Genomic DNA, 23,023 nt, shown 5'->3' with positions numbered 1-23,023 from the left:
GGAAGATTTGCATACAGTTTGTCTCAAGGATGCTCAAAGATCAAAAAGAAAGACGTTGCCATGACAGCAGGGAGCTGATCAATTCAGATCCCTACAGTCCAGACATTGCTCTCTGTGACTTTCGGTTATTCCCTAAGCTCAAGGAAAACCTTAGTTGTTATGAAATCATTGAGGAAATTAAAGATGCTGTGACGAGGGTTATTGAAACGTTCACACAAAAGGACTTTCAGGGGGCTTCCAGAAGTTGTTAAAACGGTACAAGTTCATTGCAGCTGAAGGAAATTACTTTGAAGGGGACTAGAGTTTCATGTATTCTATCAATAAAAGTGCCCATACGAAAAAGTCTGGAAACTTATTGAAGGCAACTTATATATATATATATATATATATATATATATATATATATATATATATATATATATATAAATGTAAAGTTGGTTTGTTCTAAACAAATAAAACCCTATTTTTAAGTTACCAATTTATTTGAAATTTTCAGACAACCCATCTTTAGAGTCGAGGTATGTTTTTATGTTATTGAAATAAATTTACCTCGCGATTTATTAAAATTAAAATATTAAATAAAATAAATATATGTTTTTTACTGCGAATCTGTTCTGTTGATAAAACTGAACTTCCGGTTCGATTCATTTCACAGCCACGAATTGACGAAAGATTTCATTTTCTGTTAACTCGATAAGTAAAAAAAAAAAAAAAAAAAAACTTACTCGTGCAGAGAATGATCCGTGCTGAAATAATAATGTTATTATTTAAAAAGCCATTCTTAACATGGGGAAGGGAGGGTGTTTTGTACCTATTCTGTACTTTAATCTTACAATTGAATAAAAACATATCATAAAACTTTAAACCTGGAAAACGATTTAAAAAAATAGCGCGGATCACTCTCTGCATTAACACACACACACACACACACACACACACACACACACACACAAATAATAATAATCCCATATTTTAAAACTTTAAATTCATTTATGTACTTATGTTTTTTAAATTTTATTTATGTTAAGGTTTCACTCATGAAACATTACGTTTTAATTGTTTAGTTTATTTTCACGGCATTGTTTACATAAAAACGTTTGTTTTAACTTTTTCTAAACTGTTTCATGTTTACGACATGCCTCAACGTATTATAAACACCCTACCCCCCCCCATGTTAAAAAAACCAAAAAAAAACGCCCTTCCATAAACCTCGAAAGCCATTCTTAACATGGGGAAGTTAGGGTGTTTATAATATGCTGGGGCGAGTCGTAAAATTAACGAAGTTGCTATCTATTATTTATTGCAAAAATTGCTTGAAATTTATTTATTTGACCAAAAAATTAAATTTGGGTTCTCCTTGGGCGTTGACTTCCATGGCGACCAGTAGAAAAAAATAATAGTCGCTCCCTTAGTCTCCCACCTCACCCCGCGCGTAACATATTTTATTTACTGACGTTGCCGTAACTAAACGATTATCTGTCACATTTACAAACATTTATTTATTTATTTTGAAAAAAGTTTTACTTTTTATGAATATTAAAAGAAAAATGGGTACTCATGCAGAGAGTGATCCATGCTGAAATAATAACGTTATTATTTAAAAAGCCATTCTTAACATGGGGGGAGGGTGTTTTGTACCTATTCTGTACTTTAACCTTGCAATTGATTAAAAAAAAAACACGATTTAAAAAATAGCGCAGATCACTCTCTGCATTAGCACCGAAAAATGTTACTAAACATTTATTAATAACACATTTGATTTTAAATTTCTTTTTAAATGACGACTTTTATCGACTTTTTTTTAAATATCCCCCCAATGGTGTTTATTCCGAAATCTGTTGTTAACATGGAGAGGTTGGGGGTGTTTATTCTGAAAGCCGTTCTTAACATTTGTGGAGGTGGATCTAATGTAAAAAAAATAAATAAATAAATTTTTAAAAAAAGCTAAATCCTTTACTAATAACTTCTCACTTTTACAAATATTTTTTAATTTACATGCGCAGATGAACAAATTGTTGAATAGTGCGAAAATAAAACATTTAGGTCCACCTCCACAATTTTCTTTTTTAAATGACTTTTATTGATAAATAAATTTACTTCTCCGCAACTTTTATTGATAAATAAATCTATTTCTCTACCACGGGCACTGAACCCCTCCTTTTTTTTTTTAATAGTATTTTCGGGTGGGTATGTTGACAACAAATATCAGTTAAATTTTGCAAATAGCCCCCCCCCCTCCAAAAGTGGTGTTTATTCCGGAAGCTGTTCTTAATATGAGGAGGTTGGGGAGGGGGGTGATTATAAGGTGGACCTAATCTAAAAAAAACAAGTTGTTTATGCGCACATAAGCAACTATTTTTTTATTAACTTTTTTTTTTAATTTTTAATTTAAAAATTAAATTTCAATGAATAGAATAATAAATCATTTATCATTAATATGTGTTTTTGGTTTTGTGTTGAATGAAACTTTTTTTTTCATTACAACAATAATGAACCAATTTAAATCTTCCGACATGCGTTTAAGGGTTACGAAATTATCAATAAATCGTTTAGTTACTAAGCCAACGTCAGTAAATAAAAAAAAATGTTACATGCGCATGCATTAGCCTTGACTGGGAGGGGGGGCTAACGAGCGACCATTAAATAATTATGCTGGTCGCAATGGAACTCAACGCCCAAGGAGTACCTAAAGTGGCACTTATGCACTTATGTTACCGTGCTATTTTTTAAAATAGTATTTTCCTGTTAAATTCAAATTTTACAATATGTTTTTCTTTTATTAATTTGTTAAGTGAAAGTACAGATAACCCGGTCGGTTTCTAATGCGAGGAAAATCTAGCCCCCCCCCCCCAAAAAAAAAGGGGTACTCTGGATAATAACAAAACATTAAAATTGCCTCAGTCTCGAAAGATTTCTTCTTTACTGAACGAGGAAAAAAACGGTGAAGTGTAGTTCACCTTCTGTTTCTCTCCCCCTCTCTCAATATCTCTCTCTATCCATCTCTTCCTTTCCCTCTCTCAATCTCTTTCTCTCTATATCACCCTCTCCATCTCTCTTTGAGCCCCTTTCTCTCTCTAACTCCCCTATCTCTCTCTCCTTTCCTCTGTTTCATCCCTCTCTGTTTCTAACACTCCACCTCTCTCTCTGTTTATCTATCAATCCATTTATCTCTCTATCTCCTTCTCTTTCTCTATTTTCCTCTCACTGTCTCTTTTCTATCTATATATCTTCCTCTCTATCTGTCCATCTCTAATCCCTCATCCTATTTTAGTCTCCTAAATTAATTACAGTGAATAAGGCATTGTCAAAACATGGATAAATCCTATTTTAGTCACCTAATTTACTGACTGTGAGAATAGAAGTTATTTGGAAATTACTGCTACCTTGAACAGCACCAGAAGTAACTGGTAAAACATTTCTAATTAAATTGATTTTGGCAGCCATTTGGTAACAGAATGACATAGCCTTAGCCCTTGCTGCATGAGGAATACCTGCGACCTTGCTGCCAAGTAGAAGAATTATTTATTCTACTTTAAAACATTCAACTTTTCAAAAATCTCATCTTCGACATCTCCAAAACATCCAATATGGGGAAAAATATTGCAGAAATGCAAACTTATTGTTTAGGATGAATGCACAATGGTACGCAAAAAATCACTTGAGGCTCTTGGTCGATCCTTGCAAGATTTGCGTGGCAATGTCAGACCATTTGGGAATACAGTAATATTGCTTGCAGGAGATTTCAGACAACTGTTACCTGTTATTCTTCAATCAACACCAGCAGATGAAATAAATGCTTGCCTCAAATACTCTACTTTTTGTTCCATGTGAAGACATTAAACTTAACTCAAAATATGCATGTACAGTTGCAGACTGTTCGATCCGCACAAAAACTTTTGCATCACTTGTGGGAAATTGGGTACGAAAAAGTGCCAGCTGATAAGAGTTAAGGGCAAAATTCTTTGACTTTTAACTTCTGTAATTTCTGTAATTTTATTTCATCAAAAGAATAGTTAGTTTAAAAGGTTTTTGTAGATATTCAAATTATAAGAATTCCATTTGACTTAGTGAATGAGCTATTCTTGTAGGTCAATACAAAGATGCCCATGAACTTAACGCTATAATTAAATGTAAAATTCCAAGTGAGGTAGTCAAATACAAATCCATCGACACTGTTGTAAAAGCAGATAAAGTGGTTAATTATCCAACAGTTATATTTGCCAGGGATACTACCGCATGTATTGTAACTGAAATTTGGTGTACTAATTATCATGTTGTGAAATATAAACCTATCCAGGCTTTGCAATGGCACATAGCTTGCAGTAAAAAAAAAATAACAAACAATATCATAGAAACAGCAATCTTAACAGGACCTTTCACAGATGAATATATCTTCATTCCATGCATTCCTATGATTCCACCGGATACATCATTACACTTTAGCAAATTGCACTTTCCAATTTTATTGTCATTTGCAATAACCATCAACAAAGCACAGGGAACAATCTTTACAATTGTGGGCCTTACAGTTACACACTGACTGTTTTTTCACATGGACAATTTATGTTACATATTCAAGAGTCCCCAAACCGGAAAATCTCTATATCAGCTAAGAAAATGGAACAACAAAAACTGTAACCATGCAAAATGGAAATTTAAACCTATAAGAAACATGCTTTTTCTCATTTTGGAACTTTTTCCATTGCGCCAATTTGAGCCACAGTAACGCGTGGCAGGGTACAGCTAGTATATATATATATTAAAACAGTAATCTACGTACACGCGTGTTTCGAGTTAATTAACTCTCATCAGCGTAGCTGAACTGTTTCTAGGGATCAAACTTCAGACCATGTTTCCACAGTCCGGCACCTTAACCGTTAGGCCACGAACCCTAGATGAATTTATTGTTTATTTTCTTATAAATTTAGATTTGTTGTTGTTTTTTGTTTGTTTGTTTTTTTTTTTTTTTTTTTTTTTTTTTTTTTTTTTCAAACGATAGAAGCTCAATTTTTTGTTTATTTATTTTAGAAAGTCGCCCTTAATTTGTTTCGACATATATTTATAACATTTTTTTAATTTTTATTATTTATAAAACAGTAACAACAACAAATATATATATATATATATATATATATATATATATATATATATATATATATATATATATATATATATATATATATATATATATTCCAAACGTTGATTCTATAGGTAACATTTCCTTTTGTCAGAAATGTTGTATTCTTTGTCCCAGTAAACTGTTGATAGTTTTTTTGTATTTTTTTAATATCTGCTTATTCTTTTAGTTGGGCGTGGTCATATATTGTGTGTCAATGAGCTTCATGATTGATAGTTATTTCTTTTCTTCTTCTTTCCTAGGTTCGACTGTCATTTGTTTTAATAACGTATCTGATGTCGCTGTAATCTATATGTCCATTAGCGTAATAATAGCATCATAATACATTGTTGAATAACTACATAATTAATAGCTTCTCATAAGCTCAGTTTATCGTTTGACGATAGGATAAATAGGAAAAAAAATAACATGATGACTCACCATGTTTTTTGTGTGTATTTTAGTAGTTTCCACGAACAAAAAAAAACGTTCTATTTACAACGAATGAAACGATTTTCATTTTTTTTTTTTAACGAAAATGGAAGGAAATTAAATATGGAAGCACAGTAGCACAAGAATTAAAATCTGTTTCCTTTTTTTTTTTTCATACTAAATTAAACTTCAGACTTACCTAAGAACAATAGCTTTTATCAAGCGTGGCCGTATTGCGCGATCTCTGGCCTGGATATGGCCATTTTGGCCATTTTGGATGATGATAGCGTTTTGAGGCATTACCAAAACCCCACCAACAATTAATATAAATTGGGTATAAAAGTTCTCACAACAAAGGAAGAAAAAAAGGTATACACAGACGTGTTCATATTAAAATGGGAATAAATGAAACACTGAAAGGTAGTAGGGTCACCAGTTAGCAAGTGCTAACTAAAAACATACACAGAGTTTGGAAAATGAAAATTTGAAAGAAACGAAATTTTGTAACAAAACATTTTTATAGCTAAAATTTTACAAGAATATAAAAGTCATTTTTAATCATTTTGTTCATTTCTGCAAACTTATGCTTGAAAACGACAGGTAAGTAGTGCATGGCTTTGAAGTATGTATGTCAATATATTCATGGTGTGAATAACTTACGTATGAAGCAATAAGCCGCGTGGCATTGTGTGTGTGCGTTGGTTTACCTTGCTCTTGTTAGTTTTGTGAGCAGAAATTCGTTAAGCATACGTTTTGTTGTTGTTGTTGTTGTTGTGGTGGTGGTGGTGGTGGTGGTGGTGGTGGTGGTGGTGGTGGTGGTGGTGGTGGTGCTCGAGGTGCGGCCGGTTGGTCAAATCTGGAGAAATTTTATTCCGTTTTAAGTCACTATTTTCACAGGCTTGGTACTTTGGGGGTTTAAAATGATTTAATCACAAATATTTTGAGTTGACATATTTCTGTGAAAATTAATTTGCTAGTAGAAGTGAAGAGGAGAGCGAATCCCAACGAAGCGGAAAAAAAGAGGGCAGCTATTTCTTTTTAGCGTTCATCTGAATACCATCTCCTTACAGACGCATCTAAAATGTTAAAATAAAATGCATCCGTAACAGTTGCATAATTACGATACACTTTTAGCTCTTGCGTGTTATCATTCGTGGAGTGATTGATATGTTTTTCTGCCAAAATGTTTTTGTGTGGGATAGCACTTCCGGCCAAAACATTTCGCGTTCATTTATGACAAGCCATTATTGACAAGACGCTATATTTCCTTTCCTGTCTCAGAACTTGGGCGAGAGGTGGGATAAAAGTCCATGGGACAAGACGTTATATCCCTCACCTTATAGCTAGTCGAGACAGAACTCATGGATTCAATTCCATTTCTATGGTACAAATACGCTGGTGAACTCAAACTATTTTGTATTTTTGTTTTCCTATCTCTTTACGGACCATGTAGCGTGTTGATGAAACATTTTGCATAAAATGTATTTAAATTGTAGAGAGGTTTGTCTTTATAGCCAAAATTTGGTGACCCTTTTCCTCAAAGATGATGGATACCAGCGAAGTAATCCTACTATAAGATTACGATCTCGATATTCTTCTCCCAACTCCACATATAAATTAATCTGCGCGCATAGTGATGAAAATACCATTTCAAACTGGAACATAGACCGACTGAGGATGCATATAATACGTAAAATGTTTATTATTGGCTCACATGGAGCTTTCACACAGGTTATCAAAGATCTGATTGAACACCTGTGGTGTTCCCTAGAAGCTGCGTGACAACAAATTATTATTATTATTATTATTATTATTATTATTATTATTATTATTATTATTATTATTATTTGTTGTTGTTGTTGTTGTTGTTATTATTATTATTAATGTTATTATTAGTAGTAGTATGTTATCATTATTAATGTTATTATTACTATCATTATTACTATTATCAATATTATAATTATTATTAATGTTATTATTATTGTTATTATTATTATCATTATTATTATTACTGTTGTTGTTATTATTATTAGTGTTATTATTATTGTTATTATTGTTATTAATCTTATTGTTGTTATTATTATCATCATCATCATCATTATTATTATTATTATTATTATTATTATTATTATTATTATTATTATTATTACGCTTAAAAAATTGGTGTCGCTATTGAGGCAAAGCTAATAAAAATGATTTGTCTTTCTTGGCCTTTTGGCGAAGATCAAAGTGTAGTATTTGTTCTTCAGGTACTACATTTCAATTTCTTCTCTCTCAGTGGAAGAGAAATCCTTTACGACTCAGACAATTTTTTTTCTCCACGTTAAAAAACAATCCTGATGTCTAAATCTGTCCCGTGGGGAGGCATTGTGAATAGGTACTATGTTTAATGTAACAAAGTTTTAATATTAAAAAAGTAACTGGAAAAAGTTATTTCTGATTTAATTACAAAATGCCCTGGAAATGTCACTTCTGATTAATTATAAAATGCCCTGGAAAATGTCCATTCTGATTTTTGTTTTTTTGTTTTGTTTACTTGCCTTCCCACAAGGGCGGAATTGGACATGAGGTCGGTTAAAAATTTAGGGGGGAAACAAGCTACCCAAATGTGGCACTCTGGTCAATAACAAAAATAAGAATTGTATTATTAATGAAGGATTTCTCCTCCATTAACCAAGACCAAAAAATGGGGGATTTAAGTCACTGGAATGCTGAAACTGATAGTACACTCAGAAATACATGTTGAAGCAATGTTTGCCTAATCACTAACCGTGTTAATGTTTTTTATGTATTACTTTCGAAAAGCTGCTGAATCAGTTTATGATTTAAACATTACTTTATTTCAAGTATATTTTAAACAGTGGGTTACGGAATATGAAGTCAGTCCCGGAAATTACGCAAACCGTTTACGATTTAAACATTACTTTATTTCATGTATATTTTTAACAGTGGGGAGGGGGATATTAAATCAGTCCCGAAAATGGGTGAAACCGTTTACGCATTACACATTGCTTTATTTAATGTATATTTTTAACATTGGGGTGGGAATATAAAGTTAGTTCCGGAAATGGCTGCAACCATTTACGTCTTGGAAATTATACATATTTAATGTATATTTTTAACAGTAGGATGGGAAATAAGAAGTCAGTCCCGAAAATGGCTGAAACAGTTTACTATTTAGACATTACATTATTTCATGTATATTTTTACCAGAAGGTTTGGAATATAAAGTCAGTTCCAGAAATGGCTGAACAGTTTACGATTTAGACATTACATTATTCATGTATATGTTTAGCAGTGGGTTTGGGATATAAAGTCGGTCCCAGAAATGGCTGAAACAGTTTACTATTTAGATATTACATTATTCCATGTATATTTTTAGCAGTGGGTTGGGGATATAAAGTCGGTCCCGGAAATGGTTGAAACAGTTTACAATTTAGACATTACATTATTTCATGTATATTTTTAGTAGTGGGTTTGGGATATAACGTCTGTCCCGGAAATGGCTGAAAAAGGTTTACTATTTAGATATTACATTATTTCATGTATATTTTTAGTAGTGGGTTTGGGATATAAAGTCGGTCCCGGAAATGGCTGAAACAGTTTACTATTTAGACATTACATTATTTCATGTATATTTTTGTAGTGGGTTTGGGATATAAATTCGGTCCCGGAAATGGCTGAAACAGTTTACTATTTAGATATTACATTATTTCATATATATTTTTAGCAGTGGGTTGGGGATATAAAGTCAGTCCCAGAAATGGCTGAAACAGTTTACGATTAAAACATTACTTTATTTAATGTATATTTTCAACAGTGGGGTGGCGGACATGAAGTTTGTCCAAGTATTGAATGAGATGTGCAAATATATACTATCAGAAAGCGTCGCCCAGTATTAAATGAGATAAGTGGAAAACATATAGTAGCAAAATATCCAGCGTCGTTCGGGGTCGAATGAGATAGTTAAATGATATATATTAGCAAAATATGTGACGTCACTGGGATTAGATAAGATAGGTGAAACGTATATACTATGAGAATACCCAGAATTTATTTATTTGTTTGTAATGAAATAATAAGCCCAGGCAATATATCAAAGTTATTATTTAAGTAAAGTGGAGCGACATAGTGGGTTAAAGTTATGAAAATTATTATCGAAATTAGTAACATATCCAAGAATTATGAAAAATGATGAAATGTGAGTTACTTGATTGGTGTGTTTGTAATGATATAATAAGCCCAGACAATATATTAAATATATTATATAAGTAGGAGGGAGAGGCATAATGTGGGTTTTTAATTATAAAAATTATTGTCGAAATTAGTAACATATACAGGATTATGAACAAAGATAAAATGTGAGTTAATCGATTGTGTTTTTATAATAAAATAATCAGCCCAGGGAAATATATCAAAGTAATTATGTAAGTAAGAAAGGGCGATGAGGATAGTTTAAATTATGGAAAATAATTGTCAATTTAGTAACATATCCAAGAATTATGAAAAATGATAATATGTTATTTAATGTAGACCAGACAATATATCAAAGTTATTATTTTAGTAAGTGGGGCGATGGTGTGGGTTAAAATGATGAAAAATGATTGTCAACATAAGTAACATATCCAAGAATTATGAAAAATGACGAAATAGGAGTTAATTGATTGGTGTGTTGGAAATGAAATAATCATCCCAGATAATATATCAAAGTTATTATGTTTGTAGTGGGTGGTTCATAATGTGGGTTAAAAATATTAAAAATAATTGTCGAAATTTGTAACATATCAAAGAATTAAGAAAAATGATGACGTGTGAGTTAATTGATAGTTATGTTTTTTATGAAATAATCAGCCCAGAAAATATATCAAAGTAATTTTTAGTAAGAGAAGGCGATGAGAATGGTTTAAATTATAAAAAAATATTGTCGAAATTAGTAAGATATCCAATAATTACGAAAAATGACGAAATGTGATTTAATTGATTGGTGTGTTTACAATAAAATAATCAGCCTAGACAATATATCAAAGTTATTATATAAGTAAAGGGGAAGAAGATAAGGAGGGCTCAAATTATGAAAAATTATTGTCGAAATTAGTAACATATCCAAGAATTACGAAAAAAATGATGAAATATTAGTTAATTTTTTGGTGTGTTTGTAAGGAAATAATCAGCCTAGACAATATATAAAAGTTATTATTTAGTAAAGAGGGACGGGCGAAAATGTGGGTTAAAATTATGAAAAATGATTGCCTAAATAAGTAACATATCCAAGAATTATGAAAAATGATTAAATGTGATTTCATGCATTAGTGTGTTTGTAATAAAATAATAAGCCAAGACAATATTTCAAATTTATTATTATATTAAGAGAGGGCGATAATGTGGGTATAAATTATGAAAAATGATTGTCGAAATTAGTAACATACCCAAGAATTATGAAAAATGATGAAATGGAGGTTAATTGATTAGTGTGTTTGTAATGAAATAATCAGCCCAACAAATGTATCAAAGTTATTATTTTAGTAAGGTTGGGCGACAACGTTGGTTTGAATTATAAAAAACTATTTTCGAAATTAGTAACTTATCCAAGAATTACGAAAAATGATGAAATGTGAGTTGATTGATGTATGTGTTTGTAATGAAATAATCAGCCTAGAAAATATATCAAAGTTATTATTTTAGTAAGGTGTGCAATATGGTGAGTTTAAATGATGAAAAATTATTGTCAAAATTAGTACAATATCCAAGAATTATTAAAAATGATGAAATGTTAGTGAATTAATAGTTGTGTTTTTTATAAAATAATCAGCCGATACAATATATCAAATTTACTATTTTAGTAAAGGGAGAGGCGATAATGTGGGTTGAAATTATGCAAAATTATTGTTGAGCGTAGTAACATATTCAATAATTATGAAAAATGATAAAATGTGAGTTAATTGACCGGTGTGTTTGTAATGAAATAATCATCCCAGGAAATATATCAAAGTTATTATTTTAGTAAGGGGGCAGTACAGTTTTAATTAAAAAAAACTAGAATATGATTGTGACTTCATTCATGCTGAATAGAACGCTCACAGCATGCCCAGCAAGAATATATTGCATAGGAAAAATGCTGCTGTGGAATTTCCACAGGTCCCGCTAGTTATTATTATTATTATTATTATTATTATTATTATTATTATTATTATTATTATTGGCTCACAAGGAGCTTTCACATAGGTCATCAAGGATTTCTCTTTAAAGACAACCTGCAGTGTTCCCTGGAAGCTGAGTGACAATACATCTCCCCAGATTTCCAGTACTCTCCACCTCTTTCGATAACATTCACAAATGAATTTGCGTTATCGCAACAGCCATTTACCATTGATTTCTCGTTGGCAGCGGCCATTTATATCCACTGGAATTTGTGTGGAAATAAGCCTCTCCAGGGTCACAGTTCTCTTCGCACTTGTCCAGCGGAGGTCTGGTCAGTGCTATCTCATCGGTCTTTCCATCCTCCTTGACCTTTCTCGACTATCGACATCACTCTTTTTGGGGAGGGGCGATGGGAGAGGGTGGGGAAAAGGATAGAGATCTTATAGATATGCAGCTTCAATGTTCTTGGTTCCATATAACGCTTCTTCATGTTTTGCCTCTGCAGCAATTTGTCTGGTCAGCGCGTGTGGCTCATGTGTATTAGTCTCCGCGTTCAAAGGGTTTTCTTGATATATCAGCTGTTTTCATTTTTGTTATTCGTTGTATCTTTCTAGCCATTCCTCTGATTCCAATTTCTCCCATTCTTTTTTCGAAGTTTTTCGAAATTGTTCCCAGTGCTCCTACTATTATAGGTATTATCTTGAGTTTTTTTTTTGTTTTTTTTTTTTGTTTTTTGTCTGTTTGTTTGTTTGTTTTTTTGTTTTTTTGTTTTTTTGTTTGTTTGTTTTTTTGTTTTTTTTTTTGTTTTTGTTTTTTGTTTTTCTCTGGATTTATTAATTAGATTGTAAGTTTATTAATTTTGAAGAGCAGGTCAATTCCTTTAACATTCAAGCTTCACTTAACACTTTCGCTGTCCCTAACAGAGGGGCCTTTGCAGAATTGGAAAAGAAATTGTCGCGCCGGTCTATATAAGCAATTTATTCGTTATAGATTTTTTGTGATGGTCCGAAGCGTTCAAATTACAACGGGAAACCCCCTGAATTCTTTACATTTCTATAGGCTAACTGCTTCCCATTTTAGATCTTGATATTATCTATTTACTAACATGGGTACCCAGCGTTGCCTGGGTTGACATGACGTTCCGTTTGGAACACGCCTGCTATACTAATTATTTTCATCATGGGTAACATGGATACCACACAACAATTCCAAAAATAAAAAAAAAAAACGGATAAAAAAAAATGTAAATGTAATCGCTCCCCAAAAGAAGTATCTGATACCTTCTCCACCAGATATTTCGGCAGAAAACTCACGATTTTGTGAACCTAAAAAAAATAACGTTTATAAACATTAATGCGTGTGTTTATTTTTTTATTTTGGTAAATGTATAGTTTACTGGTGTAAATTATTTGCCAGACAAAAAATTATAAAAACTATTTATTTTTATATAAAACACATTGTTAGACCCAAAGGCTGAAATAAAACCAGAAAAAATTCATTTCTATTATTTTTTTCATTATTCATATTTATTATTCGAGGCCGCTATATTGATTTTAAAATTTGGCCTTTCTAAGGTTTACCAGATTGGCCTTTTTAAGCTCTTTCATTAACTATGTTTTCAGCCGCCATATTTTTTTTTGTAAAAAAAAACAAATTTGGCCTTAAAATCTGTCAAACTTAAAAAAGGCCAAATTTTAAACGTGTAAAATGTGCAGATTTAGTCTAATAAAAAATGATAAAAAAACATAAAAATTAACTTTTTGTTTTGTTTTATCTTAACCTTTGGGTCTAATTATGTTTTATATAAAAATAAATAGTTTTTATAATTTTTTTGTATGCCAAATAATTTATACCGCTGAACTACACGTTTACATTTATTTTTTGTAAGGGCACTTTTTTACTGGCTTTTTTTTATTAAATAAAGGAAATTTTCGATTTGCTTTTTTTTTGGGGGGGGGCTTTTCGATTTGCCTTCTATTTGTCGTTTTATGTTTCTAATGTACCCCCCCCCAAAAAAAAAAAAATAAAATTTGAATTTGTCATATTTTGGAGTTTGTTTTGTTTATTAAATTGTTATGTGAAAATAGAGAATAGTCTCACAAAAAATAATTAAATTTATCGTTATTTGATGTTTCCAATGTAATTCCCGCCCCGCTCCGCCCCCCCCCACCCCTTACCGATTGCTGTATAGCCGTTTAAGGAATAAAATAAAACAAACAAATGGAATTTTTTCAGTTTTTTCGTAAGTGTTTTTTGGGGGGAGGGGTTGTTTGTTTGAATATTTAATAAAATATAAAAAAAATACAATAAAATCCAAACATTTTCTTATCTACACGAATTATGTTTCCAGCTGGGAACTTGATAAAATTACCAAATGATTTTATTTTTATGCATAGCATCTAGAGGCAAATAACTCTAAAAAAAAAAAAAGAAATTTTTAAAAAAAGGTCGCTGTTGGAAATATTAATTCCAAATAAATTAAATTAAATATATTATCAATATAATTGTTGTTTAAAGTTTATTAAATAACTATTTTAAACAGAATATTTTGGAGATCCCAGTGCAAGAAACAAGATAGATAAATAAATAAATAGATAGATAGATAGATGAAGAGAGAGAGAGAGACATATATATATATATATGTGTGTGTGTGTGTGTGTGTGTGTGTGTGTGTGTGTGTGTGTGTGTGTGTGTGTGTGTGTGTGTGCATACATATACATATATATATATATATATATATATATGTCTCTCTCTCCCTTCATCTATCTATCTATCTATCTATCTATCTATCTTGTTTCTTGCACTGGCCGCTCCAGCATCGACGAAAATAGCTGCTAGTCAGTCTTTGACAGCCCATATCCATTTTCCTCATTCGGACATTGCTCAACTTTCTGTCACTGAAATAAACTCTTTTACGGTTGCATTAAATGTGGTTTTGTTTTTGTTTTTTTCCCGTGCAAAGGGAAGGATAATGTTAATAAGCTAATACATATTATATAGAACAAAAAGGATTTATGCAAATTTTTATGTTTCAAAGGTGTATTCAATTTATATTTTAATTGTTAACGTCTCATTTCAATTGATAATTTACATAATGCTTTCTACATGAATCTGTATAATTCAATCCAATTTGGTCAAGAATAAAACATGCAGGAACAAGATGGTAGAAATTTGCACAGAAGAGGATACATTAGCGCCACATATTGTTACACGAATGACCGGTCTAAGCCGGGTTAACATGCTAGTATGTATGTGTGTATAGGTGTATATACATATATGTATGTTCATGAATTAAAATGTAGCACGCGTCTGCGGATGAAATGTCAGAAATTGACAAGCTAAACGGGAATTGTTTCAATATTTTTCACAAATATAAACAAACCTTGCTATTGTTATGAAAAATGTAACAGAAAGGAATCTGGTTATGTGGATGTTTTGAAAAGATTAACAGGAAAAAGTGACAGAAGGAAAAAGATTGCAGTTGGAGATTTAATTGTCAACCGAGTGGACGCCACGATAATTCTCTCTCTCTCTCTCTCTCTCTCTCTCTCTCTCTCTCTCTCTCTCTCTCTCTCTCTCTATCTATCTATCTATCTATCTATCTATCTATCTACCATAAGCAAGTACAACAGGAGAAATAAAAAACGGACTGTTGCTTACACCAATCGTTGTTGTGTTTTCAATTCTTAAAAAGGGTTTATAATATAACAATATGTCCAAATTCACCTTGAATTGCTGGGTCATTGTTTCCTCTGTATGAAGTCTATTTCAAGGTTCAGGCATCCTGATTGAGAACGCAGTCCTCCTCTTGTTCAGTCGAAATTGATGGTGAAATTATAGTCTGTTTTGTTGTTGGTCGATAGAAAAGAAATCCTTCGTGGTTGGGACAATTTTTAATTTTATCCAAACCCAGAGTATATCTCACACTCATAACACGCGCATTAAAAAACTAACCTTTTGTCTAACTTTGTCATTGCGGAGAGGCAAGTAAATAAAGAAAAATACTAAGCTGACTCATTGTGGTTTTTATTGGGGGGGGGAGCTATTCTGTCATTTCTTTCATTGTTTTCTTTCCCTTTTTTTTTTTTTTTTTTTTTTTTGGTAAACTCATTTTTCTCTCTTTAACTAAAAGCGCGCCCTTCCCGCCGTTCTAATCTACAATGGGCGACGGATATTGCGTATCGTCGGAAGTCGTTTCATTCTTCCTTTCTCCGCCTTCTAATCAAGAGGTATTTTATCGCTTGTGTTTTTTACAGTCTAATAAAAATCTAGTTTCACCGAACACAATTTATCCCCTCCCATCTCCGCTCTCTCTCTCTCTCTCTCTCTCTCTCTCTCTCTCTCTCTCTCACCTCCTTTCCACAAACCCAGAAAAGAAAAACAAACATTCGACGTAATTCCCTTTGTTTTCGTCTGCTCCAGCCAACAGGTTTGCGGACGATAAGGGCGAAGCGATCCTTGAAAAAAAGACCATCATCGACTTGAATAATACATGATTGCACTGAGAGAAAATGTTCACCTTTTATGAATTAAAGAACGATACAAATCAGTGCAAAAGAAAAAGCTTTTGGAGGAGGTTAGGTTGCTTTGGGGGGTGGAGCAATGCTTTATTTAAATTTGGGGGGGGGCGGGAGTTTTTTATGGAGGTGCTTTTTTAGCCAAATTACTCACATATCAGAATATCCTATACCTCTACAAAGCCATTGTTCGTCCATTCATAGAGTATTGTTACCATATGTGAACTAGTGCATCTATCACTAGTCTCTTATTCTTAAACAGGGTTCAAACACTCTCAAATTTAATAGGTTCTATATTATCGACCAAAATCCAACCTCTATCCCATCGCCGTAACGGTGTGTCCCCATACCTCTTTTACAAGTACTTTGAAATGGTGCGTGCTTTAATAAACTTATAGCACTTGTTTCCCCTCGATGTACACACTCGCAATTAACCTGACAAGTAGCAAAGTTCCACCCCTTCACTGTTGAGATCCTGAGATGCAAAAAAGCCTTCGACTCTATTAGTTTCTTCCCTCGGACTGCTATGTGAAATTCCCTCCCTGTTTCCGGTTTTCCTCACTGTACTAACGTGCGGAATTTTGAATATAATGTAAACAGACATCTCGCTGCTTAACATCCCACAATACCCTCTTAAACATGATCCAAAAGTGGCAATGTTTGGGGTGAAAAAAAATAAACGAAAATATGTATAGAATAAAGAAAGGCAGTTTCATTCTAATATTTAAAAGCAACTTTATTTGTCATCTTCGTTATTAGCGTGTACAAGAGAGAAACGGGTTAGTAGCTGGAAGTGTTCTTGTGTGTAAGGATACTGTGAATATTACACCGGTTTGTTGACGGAGAGAATAGCTTAGTTTACAAGTGTTTGTAGTCAGTAGTAGTTGGAATGGAGAATTAGACAATTCTGCGACGTAGATAAGCTAAGCCGGTTAATGGGAAAAGAAAAGGAAAGGTATTCAGTGTGCGTCTAGTCTATGTATCGACGTGATTAGTCATGCAGCTTGTAAAGAAAGTTCATGTGTGTACCACGTGTTGTGGACAAAGGATTAAAGACGTAGATTAGATATCCGACAAGCCTATAGAGAGAAAAGTGTTCAATGTATACGTGTTGTAGGAGCGTGCGCCCGATAGTAGAGACGGTGCAAAGGGTTAGTGTCTCGTGGCACGAAAGAGTACGTGTGTGAAGCGCACGTGGAAGCAAGTTTTGGCGATAGCCATGTTGGCTTGTGATAATCACGTTAGCCTGGGGCCAACGCTCCCAGGCGGTGTTTGCTGCCGACTAGCAGGGAGAAAAAGAGGAGGAAGAGTTGCTGGTTTCGCCTTTTATTTACTCGGTCACGTGATTGAGAGCTGGCTTGTGATTGGATAAGCCAGGGAGACAGTTGATTTAAATCTCGACCCGCGAGATTTCGCTCCTGCCTGCTATTGTAGCAAGTTTCGACTGCTACATATGTTTTAAAAAAAAAAGACGCCATATTTCTTTCTTGCCCTGAGCCACGATGTATGCTAGCCGAGATGAAAGGCAAAACTATTTATAGTATATGCATGTCTACTGACTCGAAATATTTTTTATATCCGTATGTATGTGAGTTATTTTTTCGAAAATGTCTGATCTGTTGATGAAACTGCACGAATAAAGTTAGTTTAAACTGTAATAAGTAGAGGTGTAACATTTCATTAAATAATCAAAAACGTTTAACGAAAGTATTCAGTATATATGTTGTGTAATGTGGTTACCATATCATATATATGTACTTGTGACGAAAGGTTCATCAATATGTGTGTACGTGTCACTAAATGTCTATGGTATTTCTTTACTATCTGAACCCTCAGTTGTGTTGTTGCGGTCTATTAATGTTCCAATGCTATGCTATGAGCGTATAAATGTTCATATGCAGATGTGTGTATGTTTCATACATGTACTTTCGACATACCTCATTTTCATGCGCCGTTGATCTTGGTCCATCTGAAATTCATCTTGTTCTTGGAGTCTGAATGTTCATGTGTGTGTGTGTGTGTGTGTGTGTGTGTGTGTGTGTGTGAGAGAGAGAGAGAGAGAGAGAGAGAGAGAGACATGTATTTTCGGCATGCTTTATTTTCATGCGTCGTTGATCTTGGTCCGCCTAGAATTCATTTTGCTTTTGGAGAGGAGGCTGGAACCTCTTTGAACGAATATGCATTCACTCCAAAAATGCTGATTGTATTTTATATAGATTTTATTCTCTTTCCAGGTGTCGATCGCAGAAGAATGGCAAGTGAATAACTTTTCTTGAGTGGTAAGTCTCCATTCTAAGATACATCAGCTCCCTCCTCGGTGAAGGGGAGAACGCCCTTCTCAACGTCCAAATTCCAACTTCCTTTAGTCTTCTCATCTAACTAGAACGATATAACTTACATATACTTCCGTCAGCTGATCAGATACTTCCAGTAAACTTGTCTATGATATGATTTTATTATATTTTGACAGTTTTTATCAACATTATTCATATTCATTTCTTGTTTATCTCTCCAGTTAGATAGATATCCATAGGTATATATAGATAGAGATGGATACAGAAATAGATAGATAAATAGATCGAGAGATATATCAATAATCCGCGTAAATAGATAGATCGACAGACAAATAAATAACTTATAAATACTACATAACATTCCTTCCCCCTTTTTTATCAAAATATATGGCGAAGCAATACATTTTCTACTACTCATATTTACTAAGAAGGGAATACATATGCTCACACCGCTGGCAAAGAAAGCTGTCATACCATTATCCAATAAATAATTTCATATAATAAATAAAATAACATCCAAAAATAATACGATGTGGTGCTAATCCTTGCGCCATCGAAAGTCAACACATACCCTGTGATCCCATATCCTCTTAATAATCCAAATCAAAATTCCAGAAGCATTCTTTACTCCTGTCGACACTACATGTAGTCGATAAATTCTCGGCAATCAACCGAACAAAAATCGAGGTCCATCTGCCTCTTTAACACAGACTGTCATCGCCCCTGGCTTTATAGACCAGTTTTTCTTCCACATCCCAGGCCTTACACCCTTTTTCATCATTAACCTACAATTATATGACTAATATTTTTTCGGACACCAAAAAACTCTTCCTCTCTTTATTGTGTACCTTGGGATATATATTTCATTCTCCACTCCCATCTTCTCTTGAGTGATTCGTAACATAATGATCACCTTTGCCATTGCATCCCTCTGCCCCTTACGCCATGTTAGGGAAGCATTCCATTGCCCCCTAAACTTGATTAACAACTAGATCTGCTCACGCCGGATATAATATCTTCCGAATTCGAATCACTCCTCGAAAATAATAAAATAAATAACCGCCCACGCAATTCAACATAAAATTCTAATGTTATATATGCTGATTATACGTTATGAAAAATAAATTCCATTCAAGCTCCAATTTTTTCTCTCAATTTCTTCATCTAGTTATTTAACTCAGTATCTACCTTTTTTAACTGAACTTATTTGGTCAAAACGTCACTCATGTCGGTTCTATTTATTCTACACCATCGTCACACCTGGGTGATCGAAACACAAGGCCCTGTGCCATCATGTTAGCCCATGCATATCGTTGAGGTATCCTTTATTTCCAAGAATGAGCTTTTACAAACGTCCATAGACCGACAGCATGGCCCCATCTCGCATCTTAGGATCATGTAAAGATCACGAAAATTTCTCGTCACAACTATAATGCCCTTCCATAAGCATATAACCCCTACTAGATAACGGATTTTCAGTATGGCTTCTTTAATTCGAAGATTGCCGATGTTTCATTCTGTGGTCCGCATATCTATCTTGTATTTTATGTTGTTGCTACATGTATAGATGTGTCTGAAATGAAGTTACGTGTTTTAATTTCTCGTTGATTCTGACGTGCAGGGTTTCATTGCGCTATTGATGTAGAATTTTCTAATGTGGTGTATGCAATACTATACAATGTACGTGCCATGACATATGACTGATGTTTATTGAGCAGTCTGCTAGGGTACAGGCTGTATATTTATTACTAACATTGTGGCGTTATTTGTTGACACAATGACAGCTTGGAGTGTGCTGGTTGTATATCGAGGTTCTCTTTTTGCATAGCTTTGCGGGTAGACATAGAGTGCGCTGAAGCTTAAAGAAGTAGGTGTTGGAAATAGTATGCTGCGTCCGTCTTTGGTGTTTCCTGAGGTTCTCAATTATGAGTGAAAGGTCTTTATTCGTTTCCAGTACTTGTTGGAATTTCTTGTTAAAGGAGGTTGTGTTAGCCTTCTTGCTGCATTTACTATGGAAGCATGGTAATTTATACTTAATATAACCTATTTTAGAGACGGTAGATTTATAATATATGAAGATATTTCTACAGACAGATTTTCTGTAGAATTTTGTAAGCAGTGACGTGCAGAGAACTTTTCCTTATATAAAATAAAACGGCAAAAATATAGTAATGAACACTGTCTCGGTGGCGTACAGGCCTACAGGACATTCCTCTGAAAAGGGCAGTTCTAAAACAGGAGTAAAAGAGTGCAGGTGCTTGGGCACTTTTAGCAGCCCATCTTCACATCTCTGTAAGTATGTTTTATTCTTTGGAAAATTTGAGGTTGTAACCCAGAAATGCGGGGGATTCAAAATTGTCGGGGAGTTCAATTGTGAATTCTATGCGCGGGGCAGTGTTGTTGGCTGAAATACAGACTGTGTCGGCCATCTCCGGTAATAGAATGCGAATAGCGTCTATGAATCGTGTGAAGAAAATGGAGAGAGAGAGAGAGAGAGAGCACGCAAAATTCAAAGCTGGCGTAACTAAAACAAAACATAATTGCAACTACTCTTCTGATTTTTCGGATTTTGTTTTATTTTCTTTTAAAGTGGATAAGTTCCTATTCTCCCGATGAGTAAGGGCAAAATAACTTTAAAAATTGGCATGATAATTATATGAATGATTCTGCGCTACGAAACAGGTGCTGTTAAGAGTTTAACATTTTAACATGCTGAAAGAAATGAAAGAAATAAACAGTAAGATGGACATCTTGAAATTTGGAATATAGTCTTTTTGTTATTTATATATGTGCATGCGTTTGTATATATATATATATATATATATATATATGTATATACATATATATATGCATATACATGTATATATATACATGTATATATATACATGTATATATATGCATATATGCATGCATATATATGTCTATGCAGGTATATATATATTATATATATGCATATATATGTATGTATATATATGCATGCAGGTATATGTATATGCATGTGTATATATATGTATGCATATATATATATATATGTATGCATATATACATGTATATATGCATACATATATATACATATGCGTATATATATGCATACATATATACACATGTATATACATATATCTGCATACATATATATGCATATATATACATATATATATGCATACATATATATGCATATATATACATATATATATGTGCATACATATATATGCATATATATACATGTGTATAATATATATACATGCATAGACATATATGCATGCATATATACATATATATATTGTCATATATATATATACATATATATGTTGTCATAATTGAAGCGAACTGAATCTGTTGCTTTTCAATAAAGCCATTTTCATACTTAGTTATGATATTACGAGATGTTTTAATAGTTCAGTTTTTACCGTTCAAAAATAACGTCTGAAATCCACTGAATTCACCATAATTCATAATTACTTCCTCAAACAACCGTTTTCTTTTCCTAGCCCCCTTCCCCTATCGCTCTCTCTCTCTCTCTCTCTCTCTCTCTCTCTCTCTCTCTCTCTCTCTCTCTCTCTCTCTCTCTCAGTAAGCCTAGTGTGCTGATTTGATTGTGAATTATATTTTCTACAAACCGCCAATACGAGAGAGAGAGAGAGAGAGAGAGAGAGAGAGAGAGAGCTATAAAAAAGAAAAACAACATTCTTTGGACGATGATAATATGATAACAGTGCAGGCTTAATGTTGCAAAATGAATGCGTTGCATTGTGGTTATCATTTTTTTAATCAAACCGATTTTTATATTGGATTTCTGTAATGAGCTTTTCCTGAGTTATTTTGTTTTATTTTTCAAAACAAAATTTTTGTGCTGATTTGTTTTAAAGAAATACTTAAGAGGATTATTTTACCATGAGGGATTTTTTTTTTCGAAAGAAAACTACGTTTCATTTTTGACAAACTTTTTTCTAAAGGGAAGGTCAATCCGGACGCGAATTAGAAAATATAAATACTCCATCTGTTTCTGAATTTTTGAGATGACGATTAATAATTGCTGTGGATTTGATTATTCAGACTACTGTTCTCTTCTTGAGTGTCATTATTCACGCAATATTTTGTAAGATGTTTTCTGACTGTAAAAGATTGATATTTCATATCTTTTACACACACAAGCGAGGCTCGCTGTTTGTTTGTTTGTAACAATGGTTTTATTGATCAAATGTAAAATGCCTCTCAATTTTTTAAAAATATAAATTTCTGAATTAAATGTTTGGAATGTAGCTTTTTTTTCCATAACATAAAGTGGGAGGAGTTTAAAAATTCTATGGAGGCTAGGCGTGAACGCAGACCCCACAATTTTATTATCCATCCTTATTTAAGTTAAAACATACTTATCAAAGTATTATTATGTGTATATATATCAAAAACACTTGTAAACGTTTTTTTTTTTTTTAATTTTAAAATTTTTTATTTCCGTACTTTGTGGACCAGGCGCGTACGCAGACCCCACAATTTTAATGAATTATCATTATGCTAGATCAAACATA

Source organism: Euprymna scolopes, chromosome 4 (assembly GCF_053919585.1).
Source record: "Euprymna scolopes isolate OS-2025 chromosome 4, ASM5391958v1, whole genome shotgun sequence".
Classification (NCBI taxonomy): domain Eukaryota; kingdom Metazoa; phylum Mollusca; class Cephalopoda; order Sepiida; family Sepiolidae; genus Euprymna; species Euprymna scolopes.
Note: the sequence above shows the minus strand (reverse complement) of the source record.